The sequence below is a fragment of the Pelophylax lessonae genome, assembly GCF_965119305.1.
Source record: "Pelophylax lessonae genome assembly, chromosome: 13".
Taxonomy (NCBI): Eukaryota; Metazoa; Chordata; class Amphibia; order Anura; family Ranidae; genus Pelophylax; species Pelophylax lessonae.
Window position 1 is genome coordinate 204,966,090 of NC_138780.1, and position 6,610 is coordinate 204,972,699.

Genomic DNA, 6,610 nt, shown 5'->3' on the forward strand with positions numbered 1-6,610 from the left:
AAAATATGTAAATGCAAAAAATCTGATAAAATCTAAATATGTATAAACTATGTATGAAAATTAAATGTATTGTGATTAAAGATATGGATAAAATTACCATTGTTTAATAATATGTGTCAATTATAAACTGAGAATAAAAAATATGAGAATATAAACTGAGCGCAAAAAAATGCATCGGGGCATCAGGCAATTACACCACCTTGAGCAGTGAGTTCTTGTCTCTTCAAGATGTGTTGGGAGTTGGATCCCTAAGTATGTAATTGCTGTGGTTTTCCAGATGAAGGGAACATTGACAGTGAGATACCATGTCCTTTCATAGGGAGACATTTAAGGCGTATGATTTTTAAAAATTAATTTTGAGGTTTGAGATACGTTGAAAGAGGGCAAAATCTCTCAGTAGGTTTGGGAGGGTAGTGTGTGGATCAGAAAGGGACAGTAAGATGTCTTCTGCAAAAGCTGCAATTTTGAATTTGTTTCCAGAAACCAAATTTCCTTTGACATTTGGGTTGGTTTGGAGGCGGTTGAGGAAAGGCTCCAGGGTAAGAACATAAAGAAGCAGGGAAAAGGGTGTAATGGATCAACGGTTGGTCCGTTACAAAGGGCAACCCTGGCGAGTGCCATTTCGAATGGAGAAGGCATTCGACAGGTGGCCATTGACTCTCATTTGTGCAGTTGGGCAGGTATAGAGGACTAGGATCATCTTAAGCATGTTTATCCCCGATTCCAAGGAATAGTAGGGTTTCAGTCATGTAGTCCCAGGCCACTCTGTCGAATGCCTTCTCCGCATCTAGCGAGAGGAAAAACTCCCTTTGTTTATAGGAGGTTAGCCAGGAGTGGAGGTTGATAGCTTTGAAGATGTTAGGTTATCCCTAGTTTCTTGACCAGGAACGAAGCCCACTCCCTTTCTCTGTGTAAATCAACAAAGTAACGAGTGGAAGGAGACGGTTAGACAGGACTTTGGCAAAAGGTTTGTTGTCCACATTAAGGAGGGAGATGGGGCGGTAATTTGAGACTCTAGTGTGGTCTTTCCCATCCTTGGGTATTACAGTTATGTGAGCTTCTAGAAGGCGGTGGGGGGGGATGTGTTGATGATGCAAGCGAGTTGAATGCAGAAAGGAAGGGAGTGGTGAGGGTATTCACAGATGGAGAGCATTAGTAGAGAGCGGATTCACAGATGGTAAGCATTAGTAGAGAGTGGATTCACAGATGATGAGCACTGGCGGAGAGGGGATTCACAGATGGTGAGCATTGGTGAAGAGGGGATTCACAGATGGTGAGCACTGGCGGAGAGGGGATTCACAGATGGTGAGCATTGGTGGAGAAGGGATTCACAGATGGTGAGCACTGGTGGAGAGGGGATTCACAGATGGTGAGCATTGGTGGAGAAGGGATTCACAGATGGTGAGCATTGGTGGAGAGGGGATTTACAGATGGTGAGTATTAGTTGAGAGGGGATTCACGGATGATGAGAATTGGTGGAGAGGGGATTCACAGATGGCAAGCATTGGTGGAGAAGGGATTCACAGATGGTGAGCATTGGTGGAGAAGGGATTCACAGATGGTGAGCATTGGTGGAGAGGGGATTCACAGATGGTAAGCATTGGTGGAGAGGGGTTCACAGATGGTAAGCATTGGTGGAGAGGGGGTTCACAGATGGTGAGCATTGGTGGAGAGGGGGTTCACAGATGGTAATCATTGGTGGAGAGGGGGTTCACAGATGGTAAGCATTGGTGAAGAGTGGATTCACAGATGGTGAGCAGTGGCGGAGAGGGGATTCACAGATGGTGAGCAGTGGTGGAGAGGGGATTCACAGATGGTGAGCAGTGGTGGAGAGGGGATTCACAGATGGTGAGCATTGGTGGAGAGGGGATTCACAGATGGTGAGCAGTGGTGGAGAGGGGATTCACAGATGGTGAGCATTGGTGGAGAGGGGATTCACAGATGGTGAGCATTGGTGGAGAAGGGATTCACAGATGATGAGCATTGGTGGAGAAGGGATTCACAGATGATGAGCATTGGTGGAGAGGGGATTCACAGATGGCAAGCATTGGTGGAGAGGGGATTCACAGATGGTGAGCATTGGTGGAGAAGGGATTCACAGATGGTGAGCATTGGTGGAGAGGGGATTCACAGATGGTGAGCATTGGTGGAGAAGGGATTCACAGATGATGAGCATTGGTGGAGAGGGGATTCACAGATGGCAAGCATTGGTGGAGAGGGGATTCACAGATGATGAGCATTGGTGGAGAAGGGATTCACAGATGATGAGCATTGGTGGAGAGGGGATTCACAGATGGCAAGCATTGGTGGAGAGGGGATTCACAGATGGCAAGCATTGGTGGAGAGGGGATTCACAGATGGTGAGCATTGGTGGAGAGGGGATTTACAGATGGTGAGCAGTGGTAGAATGGAGATTCACAAAAGGTAAGCATTGGTGGAGAGGGGATTCATATGTGGTCAACAATAGTGACAATAGTGTGGAGAGGAGTCACGGGTATTCTTCATTCAAGTGTGAAGATTGTAAATGCTGATCGGTTCATGAGGGATCCCCAGGTGCTCATCAGTCTAACCATCTGATAAGAAAACTGCTATTTGGAAGGAAGAAAAACCCTAACTCAGGACAGGTTCTCTTTACAGTAGACTAACACCCTCACTGTTAAACACGAGGACACAACCCCCCCCCCCCCTCCCCCACTGCTTTTGGCAATATTTAACACAATCCAGAGTTTAGGTTATTTTTGTTGGGTCGGGTCATTATGACCTCATAGTGTATCTGATTAAAAAAATGTTTTCATGGACAATATAAATTTCAAACTCACAGAGATTTGTATCTTTCCGGAAGACGTGAGTGCACTTATAACGGTAGGTTATACTAGATAGATAGATAGATAGATAGATAGATAGATAGATAGATAGATAGATAGATAGATAGATAGATAGATAGATAGATAGATAGATAGATAGATAGATAGATAGATAGATAGATAGATAGATAGATAGATAGAATAGCTACATTGTTATTTGTTGTGTTGCTGTGTTCTTACCAGAATATTTTACCTAAATGAACCACTTCCGGCGGCACGGGCAGGCTGGATCTTGTACCTGTACGGGGTCCAGCCTGTTCCGGGTTAGAGGCACGCAATGCCCCGCTACTGTGACCCAGGGACAAAGCGGATTGCAATTACCGGTAACGGGTCTCATGTAATCACAATGATTGGTCACAGCGATCACATGATAACAATATAAACTAATTTAAAAAATGGATAGTTTGGCGCTAGTGCATGAAAGTCCATGGTGGCAGCTAAAATTACTGATCTAATCGTCCATAGAAAGTTCTAATTTCATGTGGCTTGGTTCTCAAAGAGGAAAGCAAACAGATGAACCGATATGCCGGATTGGTATTTTTATTTTCTATTTTTAGTGTCATGTTGTAATGTGCTGCAATTGCATTTTATTAGGCAGTATATATATATATACAGTGTATATTTATATATATATATATATATATATATATATATATATATATATATATATTGTTTTTAGCCACTAGATGGCGGTATAGGTATAAAAGCCAACATAGTTTTACCCCTCGGTAGCTTGAAAAAGGAGCGTGTATTGTGTTGTGTTTTCCACTGCGCATGCTCCGAAATGCGGTCCACCCCTTGGTCAGAGATGTGGCTTTTTCATCCACATCGCTAGTGTGGCGATCGGCGGACTAGGTTCCAGTGCGCGCGCCCTCAGCCCTCTACACCTTCGAAACGTCTTGATGGTGATTTGTTCACCCTCAGGATGTCCCAGTAAGCAAAAATCTCAAAAAAGCGTATATTGATTGGTTTGCGCAAAAGCTACAAACTAGGGGAAAGATTTATGTCTTTTTTTTTTTTATACTAGTAATGATGGCGATCAGCGATTTTTAGCGGGACTGCGACATTGCGGCGGACAGATCGGACCCCTAACTAATATTTTTGACACTTTTGGGGGGACCAATGACATTACTACTGTCACTGTACTAATGACGCCCATGGAAATGGGGATAAAGGGCAACTGTATAGGGGGCTTTGGCTGCCTAACAGCAGGGCCATGATTTTCAGCTGGGCTGTCATGTCTCCCAGGTGTTGCTATTGAGACTGGGGAGTCTCCCCACTGTGCTCTATGAGAAGGGTTCTCATTGGGCAGTGGGGGAAACCCAATCAGTGGCACATTCAGGCCAGCATCTACCCCAGAAAGGCAGATTCTGCCGCACAGCATTCTGGGAGTGGGTATAGGTTTGAGGGGAGCGCATGACGCAGCGTCTTTGGTGGGAAGCAGAGTCCAAGGAGGGAGAGTGCGGCTGTCTCTCCTCCTGTCAGCAGGATCGGGTGTCCCGGACGGTTTGCCTGAGTGGACGGAGTGAGCTGAGCTGCAGAGAGGATCCGGTGTGCCGAGGACCAGCGAAGCTGAGGGGGTCCAGTTTCAGGAAAGCATTCCCAGTTTGTGAGTACTGTAAACTGCCCCTGGGGGTCTGCCTAGCAGAGGGGACCGCTATTCTCTGTAAATATGCATGTTGCTTGGTTCATAGCTGCACCAGCTTTAGAAATGCATGTTCAGGGTGTGCCCCCCTAGCTCTTTGTTGTTTGGGCATCATATTGTTCCCGGTGCTCCATGTTCCTTTCCTTTCTCTTCCCCCTTGGGATTCGGCAACAACAGGATCCCCTGATGAAGCTACAAGTGAAACACGTAGTGATCATGTGATTCTTTGAGATACCCGTGGGACCCCAGATACCTTCAAATATTTATCGCAAGATCTGTGCATATATTCAGAACGGGTATTTTCATAGATCTCCTACTTTCATGAATTGATTTTAGTATATATTTTTTTTAATGATGTTAAATACAATTATTTTTTTATTGAATCTGTACTTGAGTTCTCCCATGGGGTTATCAGTGGCTACCTTTAATGTCCCATTCTCCTTTTTGTTTTCTCTTGTTAATATTACACAGGGATGTGGTGCCACAGTGATTTGAGTCCTGTCTCATATTTCTCTGCTTTGGGCACTCCCACCATATGTGCGCCATTGTACCCCTCAGATCGCACCCTCTCCAACATAATGGCGTTTTTCCTTATTGATATTTATATGCATTAACGGGCGTTATTTACCACCCAGCCAGACATTTATAGCTCATCTCTGTCAAATTTATATTTACCGCCAAATTGTGGACAGCTCCCAAGACTTTGCTTAATTGTTGCTCTTCCAACGGTGACCCCAGATCTTTTTCCCATTTTGAGATCCTTGGCTCCGCTATAAACATTACCTCAGCCTATTAGGTTTGCTGGCTTGCTATGCTGGGTTTCTCGCACTGAACAACATTGGAGATTTAAAGAGCTCTTATTCTCCATTATCTGGTGAGTTTACATTGCATGAGGGGTGAAGGAGTTGAATACACTTAATTACTTACCAACCGCCCACCATCGATTTACGTACGCTACTTTTGATGCTAAATACCGGGGTTATGGCAGCAGATAGATAAATCTGACACTAATGCCTCGGTTCGGTACGGTACGCAATTTTTGCTGTTTTCATTGTCAAAAGTTGTGAATGGTACCCTAATTCAAAACCGTACCGTACCACTTTTTTTTGGTACCATTTAGTTGGGGTATCAAGCACATTAATACCGTACCAACAGGGTGGAGCAATACTGTTGAGGTACTGTTGAGCTGAGGTACTGTTGGCAGTGGAAACGCAAGCCTGATCAAGGTGTACCGTACCAAACCGTACTGAACTGTACCGAACCGTACCATACCGCTCAGTGGAAACGAGGCATAAGTGACAGTTTTTGGGGACCAGTAACACCAATACAGTGATCGGTGCTTAAAAAAAAAATGCACTGTCACTGTATATATGACACTGGCAGGGAAGGGGTTAACACTAGGGGTGATAAGGGGTTAAGTGTGCTCCTAGGGAGTGCTTTCTCACAGTGGGGGCAGTGGATGTACTAGAGGAAAAGAGAGATCTGTGTTACAGCTTAGCTAAAACACAGGCTCTCTCTCTTTCCTCCCCGACAGAACAGTAGTCTGTCTTGTTTACATAGGCAGACCGCAGTTCTGTCATTCCGCAGAACGATCGGTGGGTCCCGGCGGCCATTGCTGCCGCTGGACCCGCTGATTGGCTCCTGCTCTGTCCAATCACAGCAGAAGCGCCGCTCCGGCGGTGCACGCACCCCCAAAATCCCGTGCACAAAATCCCGTACATGTACGTGGTTTTGCACAGCGGGGCCGCCCTGCCGCAGTATATATGCGGTGGGCGGTCCCGGAACCGGTGAAGGAAAATATCACTCTATGGTAGATCTTCTGTCAGTCCAGAAAGAATGCATCTTTGAACCTGGGCCTTGGACCCCTATAGAGCAGTGGCGGCCGGTGCGTTGGGGGCGCAGGGGCGCCGCCCCCCCTATCCATGTGTCCGGCCCCCTAATCTACATGTGGGGCACCGGACGCATGGAGTTCAATGGGGCTTTTTTTTTTGTCACCTGATTAGAGCCAGAGGCTCTGATAGGCTTCAGGAAAGGGTGGACCCGGGGCGCAGGGCAGTTCACCCCGAGCCCACCCATTGTGTGACAATAGCGAATGAAAATT